This window comes from Pholcus phalangioides, unplaced genomic scaffold (assembly GCF_987345545.1).
Source record: "Pholcus phalangioides strain wild (caught in Gottingen) unplaced genomic scaffold, Ppha-v1.0 ptg000172l_1, whole genome shotgun sequence".
NCBI classification, from domain to species: Eukaryota; Metazoa; Arthropoda; class Arachnida; order Araneae; family Pholcidae; genus Pholcus; species Pholcus phalangioides.
In genome coordinates, this window is record NW_028301637.1 from 2886015 (window position 1) to 2900676 (window position 14662).

Genomic DNA, 14662 nt, shown 5'->3' on the forward strand with positions numbered 1-14662 from the left:
TTTTCGAACATTGAGCTGGAAGAAATTAGCCCCACACCAATCATGGAGAGACTGTTCTTGTAGGTCTCTTTGTAGAGCCATGAATTCTTCCATACTCCCAATTTCGCGATAAATTTTCACGTCATCAGCATACATCAGACACTTTGATGCACTGAAGCATCGAGGAAGGTCATTCAAGAATATTAAGAACAGCAATTGTCCAAGATTCGAACCCTGGGGAACACCTGATGCACTGACATACTTTGTTGAAATTGCGTTATGAAATACAACTTGGGATGTTCTCAAATTTAAGTAGCTGGTGAACCACTTAATAGAGTTCTCGGACACATTGAAAGAACGGAGTTTGTAGTGTCTGATGATTTATTTTGTCGAAAGCCTTAGTGAAATCCGTGTAAATGACGTCTGTTTGCTTGTTGGCGTCGATTGACTTAGCAAGATCGTGAGTGAGATGAATTTCATTGAGTTGTTTCAGTAGATCGATTCGGCAAAAACCCATGTTGAGATGGAGATAATTCAAGACGGATATGGTTGTACAATTTGCAATATACGATGTGCTCGAAGAGTTTAGAGACGGCGGATAAAATAGAAATGGGTCTATAGTTGGTGACTTCGGATACTAGACCGCTTTTTAAAATCGGAATGACATTTGCGAGCTTCCAAGAAGATGGGAAAACATTTTTACGCAAGGAGAGATTAAAGAGAATTACGAGAGGTTCTGAAAAAATATTTCCACATGCTTTGATTATGAAGGCTGGGATACCATCTGGGCCTATGGATTTGACAGATTTCATATGCCGTATAGCGCCGATAACATCCCTTTCAGTTATTTCACCAATGTCAAAAATATCAAGTCTATTAGCTATCAGATCTTCCCAAGATGTACTTTGAACCTGAGAAGAGAATACAGACTGGAAGTACTCGGCGAATTTGTTTGCAATTTCCTCATCCTCCGAAAAACTCATTCCTTCATAATTGAAGTTTCTCGGTCGTTGAGAAGTAAGTTTTCGTAATTGAGATTTCATAAAGTTCCAAAATGTAGAAGGGTCCGTATGAATATCATCTTCAATGCGGTGATAATATGCGTCCCGTGCACTTCGGATCAGGGATTTAACGAGTCTACGTTGGTCACGAAAATTGTTAAGATGCAATTGACCATTACTAGATAGAAGTTTATTTCTAATTGAATTTTTCTTGCGTATTGCCTTGATTACATTAGTGTCGAACCAACGAGGAAAAGATCTTTGGAATCACTTTTTCGAGGGACAGCAGAGTCAAATGCAGCGAAGATTAAACTATAGAAGCAAGTAAGAGCATCGTCTACGGTATAGTGAGCTCGAAGGTAAGACCAGTCTGTTTGATCCAGAAGATTATATAATAAGAAGAAGTCTGCCTTACGAAAGTTGTATTCACTGTTGACGTACTTTCTTGCGACACCCCGAGAACTATTTTTTACACAAAAAATGCTAATCTCGAAACTGGGGTGATGTAGCTCTTCTCTAATTAATGGATCATCACATGTGGTCACTACTACATTGACACGAAGAAGCTTCGCAAGGCAAAGATCCAAGTAATGTCCATTAGAATTCGGTGAAGATATCAGTTGCTGAAAATCATGATAACTTAAAAAAATGATAAAAATTCAAGCTCGATATCTCGCAGACAGCTGTGTTGAGGAACGTTACTGACCCAATTTAAAGACGGAAGATTAAAATCTTCTTAAATTTTATGGTTTTATACCCTATCTGTGAGCAAAACAAATGTTGCGGCACTGCTCCCATTCTACTAATTTTCTTTACCTCCCATTCTACTAATTTTCTTTACCTCCCATTCTACTAATTTTCTTTACCACCCATTCTTCACATTTGCCCACCCACATTTTCACACCCGTTTCAAATTTTTGAGGAGATGCATTATATCTCCCTTATATCTGCTCTAAAGCCGGTATTACACTATAAAAGTTTGTTAAAAATTATTTTATAAAACTTGAAAAATGCAACCAATAAGCACATCTGTTACATTCGAGTGAACTTAAGTGATCCGCCTACTGGTTGCATTTTTCAAGTTTTATAAACGAACTTTTATCAAACTTTTATAGTGTAACTCCGGCAAAAGGATCAAATGCCAAAAATTTTAAATAACGAGCAAAAACCAGTAACGTCACGTAGTATGGTGACATTTGAAAAATTTGACTACAGAATTCTGAGAGTTTGACGACAGTTTTTTTAATAGCATCATTTACACGCAGACATTTTACTTTTATTACATTTAGTATTTACTGTATTTGTACAAACTGCAGTTTCTGTGAGTATGCTGAAACAACAAAAGGCGTTACTACAGAAGGTAACTCCCAGCATGTGTTCGCCTTTGCTGTAAAGATACTGTGCCAACTTTTCTACCTACGTTCTTTTTTTGTGCATTTAGTGACTTTTGCTTGCCAAAATGTAAACTAATTCTATGAATTATTTATACAAATACAACGCCACATCAGACAAAATGCCCAACGAGGTGGCTGATAAAAAGATGCCCATAAAAATATGGATGTCATATAATTCAACAATACAGCAACCCTATTAAAAATACAATAAACAAAAATTATAAACAATATATACACATGATAAAATATTATACAACGCCCATAAAGAGTAATTATGGTTGTCTTATTCTAAGAATGGATAGCTAATCGATTTACCCCAACATGTTTATCGTATTTCTTTTCAAACGTGTCAATTGCATTAGAATTTACTACCTCCGGGGGTAAGCTATTCCATTTATTAACAACCCTATTAGAGAAAAATTCCCTGCGACACCATAACCTTGCATTGTCTCTCACCAATCGATACTGGTGTCCCCTTGTAAAAGCAGTCGATTGGCGGTGTACTAAAAGTTCATGGTCCATCTTATCCATCCCATTGAAAATTTTAAACACTTCGATCACATCTCCTCGACACCTGCGTTCATCCAATGTAAACATATTCAAAAAATGAAGTCTCTCTTCATAACTCAAGCCCTGTGTGCCAATAAGGACACGCGTAGCTCTTCTCTGCACCCCTTCAACCAAGTCTATGTCCCTCTGTAGGTATGGTCTCCAAAACCTTACCGCATACTCCAGTCCAGGACGAACCAAGCCTCGAAAAAGCGGAAGAATGATTTTAGGAGAACGCGAAGAGACCTTTTTGAAAATGAGACCACCTTTCTATTCGCTTTTTTGACCATCGCTGAGCAATGTTCAGAAAACCTAAGCCGCTCGTCAATGAGAATAAATTTGAATCAGTAATAACACTACTCAACAATGATTTTATTGCCGAATATATTTCAGTGATTTTTAGGGTGACCTTGGGGCGCTGAATCTGAATCTGTTATTGGTTTTATCAGATTGACCGTAGTTTTTGATATAAAATGGAAATTGAACTTCAGTGTAATGCATAAGAAGCATGCATAATATAATAATGCAATTAAAATAGCAAAATAAATAAAAAGTTTCCTAACATTAAAATTTCAATTCGAGTAGTTTGAACCAAATACATCAATAAAACTGCTATATTTTGGTTTCAGTTCTGACAACTACATGTGTAGGGGAAAACAGACACCTCTTTTCAGTATTTCCTAGGAGTGTGTGTACAGGCATATGTTCCGATTTCTAAACTACCACGCTTACCGTTTACTTCATGCCATTTTATAACTACTACCAACGTGATGATGCATAAACCTAATGTATAATTCGCGTGCAAGACAGACCTACAACTAATGCCACTATTGCAAATATAGTTCACTTGTGACTTGAATTATCTCTACAACAATATTTAATGTTAAACACTTCTCAATAAAACGATATCCTTTACAACGATATTTTTAAAAAAGATTTTGAAAACCTCCTACAACGATATTTTTTTTATATTACGCAAAAAATATTCTTGAATTTAATTCTAACTTCGTCACTTGTTTTCATTCTTCCAAAAGCGTCAAATAACATCGGTGTTTTGCACCACATGATCACCGAAAATGTTGATATTGCCACTTTCTCTGTACGACACAAAAGTGCAATACGGTAAACTTCTTCATAGAAACAATGCATCTGAATGAATTTCATTAATCAAGAAATTAATTACAGTATTTAGCGACGGATAAATACTTCAAAACACGTTTTCTGAGGGTACTAACAACGCAGATTTAGAAAAGATGCCAACAGCAGCATTAATTTGGTGGCATATGACGAGTGTTTGTTGCCTCTCGATATAACGCGTTAACCCCTATACAACATTTTTTTTTATTAGACAGAATATCATTATGTCGAGGTTTCACTGTAGTACACTGGTGTAAGAAATTAAGAGAATTTGCAGACTTGGTCGATTATCTCTAGAACTACTGTACCGATTTTAATGAAATTTGATATGTACATACATTGATACAATACAAAAGAAATAACCATTCAATAATTTTAATACACGCCCATGATCGTGCGTAACACTCGTTGGAGTCGGAAGGTATGAAACAGCGGTTGCAGAATAAACAAAAAAATGGGTTAATAGCGGGTATGGTCCCCTCTTACAGATATACAGGACTCGCAGCGTGATTTCATACTTGAAATAAGGCAGTTTATCATTTCCTGTGGCAATTGGTCCCACTCATTCAGCAACGCTGTTTTCATTCCCTGGATGGTTCCCGGAGGGGGGTTGCAATTGCCCTCCCCAGAGCGTCCCAAACATGCTCTATAGGGTTAAGGTCTGGAGATCTGGCTGGCCAATCCATCCGGCGAATATCCTCACTCTCTAGAAAATCGTCGAGCAGAAGAGCTCTATGTGACCTCGCATTATCGTCCATTAAAATGAACTCGGGGCCAACTGCACCTCTGAAAAGGCGAACATAGGGCTCCAAGACCTCACACCAGTCACAGTGCCTCTTTCAAAGACATGGAGAGGTTTGCGGCCATCCAACATGATGCCTGCCCAGACCATTAAACCTCCTCCGCCATAATGGTCTATTTCGCAGACATTGGAGGGTAGGTAGCGGGTCCCTGGTTCTCTCCATATGAACGTACGGCGAGAATCGGTGCTTAGGCTGAACCGGGACTCATCAGTGAAGAGAACGGTCGCCCATTGATCCATACTCCAATCTCTATGCTCTCTGCACCATGATAAACGGATTCTCCTGTCCGTAGAAGTGAGCGGGACTCAAACAGCAGGTCTTCTTGCAAACAACCCTCTCTCATGAAGTCTTTTGGAAACAGTCACCCTTGATACACGGGTTCCTGTGGCTGCATACAAGTCACGAGAGAGCTGAGAAGCTGTAGCACTCCTATTACGCCTCGCTATAATCGACAAATGGCGATCTTCTCTGGCCGTCGTGGCTCTTGGACGACCTTGCCCAGGCTTTCTCTCGATGGATCCGGTATCCTGGAACTGTTTCCTTAAGTTACACACGACGCTGGGCGTTAAATTGAACTCTCTACAAATCTGGACTTGAGATTGGCCTGCTTCTAGCCTCCCCACAATTCGCCACCTCATTACATCATCTAGACGTTGGTGGTTACTCATTTTTACTGTTACAATTTGAAATTAACCGATTGCTGCAAAATAACACCAAGAAATTCGCCGAGGTGTGCTAGCGAACGAAATGCGTCTTAACTTACGCGCGCTTATAAAGCCTCTACTGGCTCCGTCTACACACACACGTGTACGCTTACGTATTTGACGTACAAGATTTGCATTTTTGTCTAGAAGCAGTGGTTTTACATTCAGTTTAGTTTTTTTCATTAAATTCGATAAAATATGCAAATTCTCTTAATTTATTTCACCAGTGTATAAATCACCAAGCACATTTAATGACTCATGCACATCGGCAGTAAACATATATATCTGAAAAATAGTAAAAATTTCCAACTCCTACAGTAGACAACTGCTTCGTGGTTGATATCATGAGTTAATTAATTGGATTTTTTTTCCTAATCCATTGCAGCAATCTACCAAAAGAATTTTGGTGGACTTGGTAACTTTTTCTTGAACGCCGACGAAATCTGCTAAAAATCATCAAGTGGATTTAGTGCTTTCTGCCTAACGATAAAAGTGTTTACAGCACTTGATGAAACCTCTGTTGCTTGGCAACGGAAATTCAATTTCGTTAGTGAGCTTTACCAAACTGTCGAGCATCAATTGGATACGACGCTGGGGTAATTATCACTAAATCGCAATTTTTGGACTTGGTAATTTTTGTCTGAACGCAGATATGTTGTAACATTTTGATGCGAGAGATGCAAACGTTGTTTTTGTTTGTATCCATGAATGTTCTTTCATTACAATAAATATACTTTGGGGCTGTTCAAGTATTACGTACGCAAATCTTTAGGCAATTTTGACCCCCCTCCCCCCTCGTCAGCAAAATTTCGTCATCAGCTCTGCCCCTCTGAATCCTAACGCATATTGGCGGGATCGGAGACGTACACGGGGGGGGGGGGGGCATGGGGGCCCCTCCACCCCGATCAAAAATTTATTTTTTTAATGCAAAAAATATTTTTAATTTAAATTAAAGAATTAATTGAAGAAAATACCTTTATGTTATTATAATAAATTTCTGTTAATCTCAATGTCATTTGAAGGCTATGAACTCATAATTCATCTTTAATAAATTCATTGCGACACCACCCTCTATAAGCCATATAATGATAAATCGCATAAAAGCCCGCGGACCAAATATGGCCCTAGGGATTATCTGATGCGGCCTGCCCTCCTAAAACCTAATTTTGTAAAAATGAACTAAGCGGCACATTTACAGATTGCTTAAGTGTCCTTTGGTACAATTCCAGAACATTTAAGCGGCCCGTGGCACATTTTCAGATAACTTAAAAGGCCCGAGGCACATTTTCAGATAACTTAAAAGGCCCGTGGCACATTTTCAGATAACTTAAGCGATGGCACACAGTTCCAGAACACTTAAGCGATGGCACACAGTTCCAGAACACTTAAGCGATGGCACACAGTTCCAGAACACTTAAGCGATGGCACACAGTTCCAGAACACTTAAGCGATGGCACACAGTTCCAGAACACTTAAGCGATCCGTGTCACATTTAGAGATCCCTTGAGTGACGTAGTTTTAGAGCACTTATGTGGTCCCAGTGCGGTTCTACATCACTCAAGTTACCCGCGGCACATTCTCAGATTATTCAAGTGATCCGCGGCATATAATTACGAATTACTTGTCGCATCCACTGCGTCGCATCCGGGCAGCAGGTTATAAGGGACGGAAAATTAGAAATTAGTTAGACACAAAAAATTCTAGAGCATTTAAGCTGCCCGGACACATTTCCAGATCACTTGGATCGCGAAAAATTTAGAGATCACATAAAAGTGGCTTTGTGTAGGGCACTTATCTATAGTGGGGGGGGGGGGATGTTACTTCAAGAGTGCCCACAAACTATCGAAAGGTTTTTCTCGTTTTTGGCTCACCGAGTAAGATGACATTAAGAATATTTCATATTTTCATAAAGCGTGGTTGATGACGTAAGCATCATCCAAACCCCCCTCCCCCATCGATGATGACGTAATACTCGAACGGCCCCCTTTTTTTATAATATACTTTTGTTACTTTTTTGTAACATTTAAAATGAAATATTTTATGATGATTTGCGTGACTTTTTGGATAATCATTCTGTATTCAAGAACAAATCGTATCATTTTCTCCTGTGACGACTGAATAATTATCTGGTGTGGTTAGACGTTCGGTCTCCTTAAACATATGGATACGTATGTTGTCAAAAGTCACACTGCACAGTAAAATCATAACAAATACACTAGAAATTCAAAATCGAATTTTCTTTATTCAAAATAAGAGGAGAAGAAACAAAAGGGAAAAAAATTATAACACAATGCACACACCAGTACAGAATTACACACGCCAGATGTTTTGTTTCCTCAAGAAAAAAAAGCAAATGCATCAAAGTTTCCCCCAAAAAAGAGAAACAAAAAAAAATCAGTACACATTAAAAACACGTGTATCGTGTATATATTATATATAGGTACATATATTATAATGTATAAATAAAAAACTCTAAAATTAAATTAATATAAAACATTTGTGAGGTGAGGAGAAAAACCATTACGCACACACACACATATTTATTACTATCATAATTATCATATATTACTAGTTATCAATCAATCGATCAGTATGAAACAAGCATATTTGGCACAATAAAAAAACTCATCTGTAAGTTTCGCACAAAATTTTCGTGAGTGTCGATACAAATCTGTGAGTATTCTGAGAAAAGAAAGCCATTGAGCTTCGGAATTAACCATAAATAATTATAGAGATTCTATTCACATCATATTTTCAATTTATTCGCTAAAACACAATTTACATAAACGGAGTCTCAAATAATGACTATACAAAATCATCATAATATTGTTCATTGAAAAAACAAAACCATTGATCGCTTTTTTCTCACACAAAACATATTTGATCAACATATAAATATAACAGGTGAAGCACATATCAACCATATTATCTAGTACGAAGAATATGAATTTGTTAACAAATGATAAGTAATCGTTCTTCGCTGTTTCTTTTTTTTTCGAACCAGTGTTTTACGAGTTTCGGTGTATGTTTCTAAAACCAGATCAACTGATTCCTTCAGGATATCAAAATAAAAGATAGAATTGAGGTTGAGAAGATTATGATTGGTGTATTTTTGAAATATAAACTTGCAAAATAACTGCAGACATTTACAAAAATTTTCCTGAACATCTCGACTACAGTTATCATATCAAAAGTCTTCAGTTGCTTGTCACATTAAGAGTATGCAAGAAAGAAAGAGATCTCTGCTGGTTGAGAGAAATAAATACAGTGGAAATGGGGCAATTGAAACCAAGGCAAAGCTGGATTAGAAATACATGGTATGTAGGAAAGTCCCTTTGGCGCAAAATAACTTGTGAATGGAAAGAACTACAGCTATGCAACTTAGATAACAAGTAAAGTGAGCACTGCATCAGAGAAAATAAAAAAGCAGGAATGAAATAATACTTGGGGGGGGGGGGGATATAAAAACCTAATCAAGGAAAGAGACTTTAATGAATATCATGCTGAGATGAAATCTGAAAGAGAAGTTTCTGTCTCTACCGAGAAATAAACCCTGGTTCTCTTACAATTTGGGCAAGTGTGTTCATTATCATGAGAGAATGAACTCAAGAGAATTCTGTCTCTGTACTGTCGCCATGGGGGAAGCGATTTTGCTCAAGTTAAGGGAGGATGTCAAGTCTATACTCCAGCCTGTCAAGCAACTCAGCTTTCCTTATCTTACACACACATAGTAGCGTGAGAGGCTGAAGGACTTGATGGTTTCCCTTAACTTCAACAAATCGCTCCCTCCATTATTATTAATTTATAAATTTATTATTTATTATGGAGGGGCATATGATTTTCTGCTTTTTACAACAATCACTCACATCATGGAATATTTATCCCTGAACATTACGTGGAGGGCCAATCCATGTAATCTCTACAAAAGACCAATTAATGACATTTATTTTTTCTATAGCACTGCAATGTTCAGGGATAAATATTCCATGATATGAGTGATTGCTGTAAAAAGCAGAAAATTTAAGAATTTCAATCACCAATATCAGGGACGATTCTCCAGGTACCCCCACATACATTTTGGAATCAGATTTTGAAACAATGTTCACTTGCGTATCTCTCTCAGGCACCAAATTGTTACAGCAATCGGACACATGCGTGGATTTAGGTATTATTGTGAGCTGCATCCTGGATTTCACTGAACATTATCATTAGTGTTCTTCAATCGCTCATCAGCGGAATATGCTGATCCGTGAGAATTTCCTGCCTATCCGCGAAACATTTAGACCAACTTATATAGCCAATACATAATTTTAAATTTATTTTTTAAATCATGCCTTCTCGATATTGGTTATTATTTCTGTCTTAGATATCAGCAGGTCTGAAAGTAATTTCTACCATTTATTTTTTGCAGGCCTGAAAATTATTTCTCTCATATTTATATTTTTTTTGGCGACCCACAAACTGTTTCTGATTCCTCAAACTATTTGTCCTATTTTATTTTTTCCAGCAAATTATAGCTCTGATTCTGGTGGTCCACAAAATTGTTCAAGCATTTTCACCGGTACGCAGCTGTCAAAAATGTTGATGAACAATGATCTAAATCAGCATTTCTTAACCTTTTTTTGCCCGTGGCCCTTATTACCCAGAGTCTTCGACCCTCATCTAGAAGCAAGATCCTTTATACGTATTGAATTGATTTTTTCAGTGAATTTATACTGAATGAAAATTTTGCAAATGAGATTGGCCTCCAGACGACTGGCCTAGAATTTATTGAGATCCCCGCTAATCCGAGTTCTATTCAGGATCGTCTCAACATCATGGCCCCATAGGCAAAGTGATGCTATGGTAGTCCCATACTTAGCCGGAAATAAACAGCCTACTTATTTTCAAAATTTATTGTACTATACAAAATATCATAAGGTGGGATCACTTATGGACATGAGACCCCCTCACAAGAGTGGGGAACCTCCTAGGAAGCCTGCTGTAAAATGTAGGCGATGAGGCCCGGGTGGGTCCATGCCCTAAGACGGCCCTAGTTTTGTGGGTGGTTTTGTTGGATTCTGTATAAGTGCATAGTCACTAATATAAAAACATTATTTCTTCGCACCTTAATTTTTCTCCTCAGCTCTCTGCGGCCCTCCAAACCACCTGTCATGGCCCCTTTCTAAATTTTCTTCCGTGGCCCCCTTGAAGTATCCCAGTACCACTAGGGGGCCATATGGCCCCCTGTTGAGAACCACTGATCTAAATAACTTTTCAAAAAATATATCTTTTATATGCATAAAAGCCACATTTCGAACATGCGACGATCACAGATGCATATAGAAAGCAAAACATACACTTCTGACATGTAAAACACTAGCTCAAAGAAACAAATAATGTACTGACAACTGAGAAATTTTGCTTTCTGTCTTTGTTAAAAAAATTTATAAATTAAGACAAAAGCAATTACAAAACTGAACTAAATCTCTATAGATCTCACAAACGATGCAATTATTATGAAAACAACAGGATTCGGCAATATTCCTCAGGATAAAGTTAAAGCAGAAAAAAAACTAGGAACCAGAATTGTAAGCGAAACAAAAAGACAAAACTCAGATACACAGTTTAACCATAAATTAAATATAATTATTTTTCTTATTCAAAACCACTTTTGTTTTTCAAGCTACACAGCGCTCTTGACTTGACTAGCCTTGTTTTCATCCGCACATAAATAAAGCATAGCTTATTTTAATCGGTGGCTATCATTGCATTAAAGCAGAGGATACAAGTTCAGAATCACAATATATATATAAGGAAAACATTTTATTAACCGATAACATGGATTATTTTTGGAATCAAAATATACTATCAGTTAAATTCTTAAAGGATCGGTTGAACTTCAGCCAACCACAGTAACAACAGACCAAATTCTAATCTATACTATGATTTCACTGTATCAGTCAAGATAAGGTCGTAATATACAGGTTGTCCTGGAACTCCACATACGAACTTGGAGGGGAAGGTAGAAAACATCATTAGAAATCATAATCACGTAGGAAAGTATGGTCTGAAATGGATAGGTCAAAGTAGATGGATGGGACATGGTGGTCGTGTTACATGCAACCCCCCCCCCCCCAGATTATCTGATTTATGTCTCGATTTTTTTTCCAGGGTACATTGAAGGCCATTATTTACGAAATACCAGTAGATTCAGACATGGACTTGGTGGCACAAATCACCATCGCTGCTGCTATGATCTGTGTTAATGCCTTGTATCTTTAAAAATATTCGGCAATCCGTGCAGCATAAATACCATGCATGAATTAATGATGATGGGCAAAATTTTGAACCCCCCCGTAATGCTTGTAACTATTGTTGTACTCTGTTTTTGGGTAATAAAGTGCTTTGCACTGCTTTCTGTATTGTGTCCTTAATGTGTCTTTCTGTCTCTTCATCCCTTGAGGGTGGCATTTCGACCATGCTCTCCTGTGTGATCATGATTTCTAATGATTTTCTTCACCTCCCCTCCAAGTTTGTATATGGAGTTCTGGGACACCCTGTATATATAGGTTGATGAAATGAAACCCATTTGGATAGGCTTATTAAGGGGGACAAAAAAGTACGCCGCAAACTACACACTTGATCATCAGCCAAAGCAAGCTCTTGGAATCCAGAGCTACCTGTTGTCTTAGTTTCAGCTTTTCAAACAGGGTAAATCTGATAGTGTAGCAAAATTAAACAAAACAATATATACAGTGAAACCTTGATATAACCATACTCTACGGACCAAAAAAAGATATGGCTATAAAGGGGTTATCATTATATTGAAAGGCGACATAATCACAGTGTATATGTCATCAAATTTATGCTGTTGTTATCATTTCAAAATTGGCATTATTAGTATCACCAGAAAATGTGCTTTTGAGTATTTATTCACCTTGAAAATTTTAAGTTGATTAATAAAATTCAGTTAGGTGCATTGCCTCGTAAAGTTGTTTACGGCATTGTACTTTTGTGCCTTACACAGAGAGTAGGAGCAATAATAACTTTGGAAGAATAGATGACTTTGCCTAATAATAATCAAAATATCATCAATGAATAAAGAAAATACAAGGAAATACTAAAAAATTCTCAAGACATTTCGACACACTATGGGTGTAATCTTCAGAGGATAAGAGTATCACTTGGACCGAGTTTCCTACTTGGATTGAGTACCAAATCTTCAATCTCGGTAGCTAAGTGGAACGAAAAAACAATACGTTTCTTCAAGTCAAACGTCGTGGCAAGAATGAAGCGAAGTGCCTGCGTGTAAGTCTTTTGCAACAACCTGATTGGCTGCTTGCAAAATGGAGCTATCAGATAGGTCTATTCAAATTTTCTTTAAATTCCCACTCATAATGAATTTAAGCCATGTTAATTTACTTTTGAAGGCACGATGTATGTGCCTTCGTAGAAGTCTAAATCTCTCTCTGCAGGGGGGGAGGGGGGGGATTTCACTTTGTGAAAAACTCTCCATATGGTGGTTGCCTGCTTTGCTACATAGGACAAACACAGAGACCCATAAAAACTAGATTAAATGAACATGCTTGCTGTGTTAAAAATCAAGAATGTGAAAATCGGCCATCGCTGCTCACTGCTGGCAAGAGGGCCATAGATTCAAAATTTAGGAAGCGAGAGTTTTTCATAAAGTGAAATCTATGGCCAATTTAGACCTCTACAAAGGCACATACATCTCTGGGCCTTCAAAAATAAATTAGTAAATGACAGTAAATTAACACCACCGATCGCATCGCCATGGCTTAAATTCATTACGAGCAGGAATTTAAAGAAAATTTGAATAGACCTATCCGATAGCTCCATTTCGCAAGCAGCCAATCAGGTTGTTGCAAAAGACTTACACGCAGGCACTTTGCTTCATTCTTGCCACGACGTTTGACTTGAACAAATGTAATGTTTTTCACATTCTGCTGAGCAACCAAGATTGAAGATTTGGTGCTCAATCCAAGTGGGAGAGAAACTCGATCAACATGATAATCTTATCCTCTGAAGATTACACCCATAGGATGTCGAAATACATTAGGAATTTTTTAGTATTTCCTGGTATTTGCTTTATTCATTGACGATTTCTTGAGAATAACTTCCTTAGCGCTTTTGGTGATACTGCAGTGAGAAATACTGATGTTATTAGATGCCTTTCGAAAAACGAAAACAAGTGACAGAATTAAAATCAAATTTAAAACTATCTTGAGCAAAATATAAAAAATATCTTCTTACTTTTTGTAGCGTTTCAAAAATCTCTTATAACATCTCTCTATAACAATATTTTTAAAATATTGTTATAGAGAAATTTATCGTAGTAAAAGGTACTGTTGTATTGAGAGGAATTCAACATTAAACTATAAGCAATTCCAAACAAGATTTTAAAAAATATTGTTGTAGAGGGAGTTATCATTATATCGAGTATCGTTGTAGCAAGGTTTCATTGTATGAGGAAGTACAAACATACTTGTGTTCATTAAAGAAGTCACTATTGCCATTTGGACATGCAATGCAGGTAGGTATATTAACATAAATTATGAGATTTTTTGTTGTCTTCAGACTTCAATTTAATAATCACACAAAGAATTTTAGGTGCCAATGAAAGTTTTTTAGTCACAATGGTAACCTGGCACCTGGGATTTGTCAAAACCTGGTTTACAGCGACTTCTTCTAATGAAAACAAGTGCTATTTGGCCTCCCTATGGATCACTTCATTTAATTCTGCTGCACAGTTAGATATAAATTTTTATAAATTTTTGTCTTTCTCAATAAAGCCACTCTTGTATAGGTTTAATTTTATCACCTCATATACTTTTTCAATCATCGTTGATGTCAAAACTTCCATTTAAATATTAAGAGGGAAGGCAGCATTAATATTTCGAATCGAAATTGAGGTATTTATAAAATCGAAATCAATGTGCCAGGACTAAACATTTCGATGAATACAAATTTCATGATAGAAGCTCCAGGGCAGAAAATATACAATTTTCCCTAACATTTATGTCTGATTTGAACATAACTAAGAAAATTAAAATAGTTTCAACGGCAGTGATTAATTATTAGTAAATATAAAA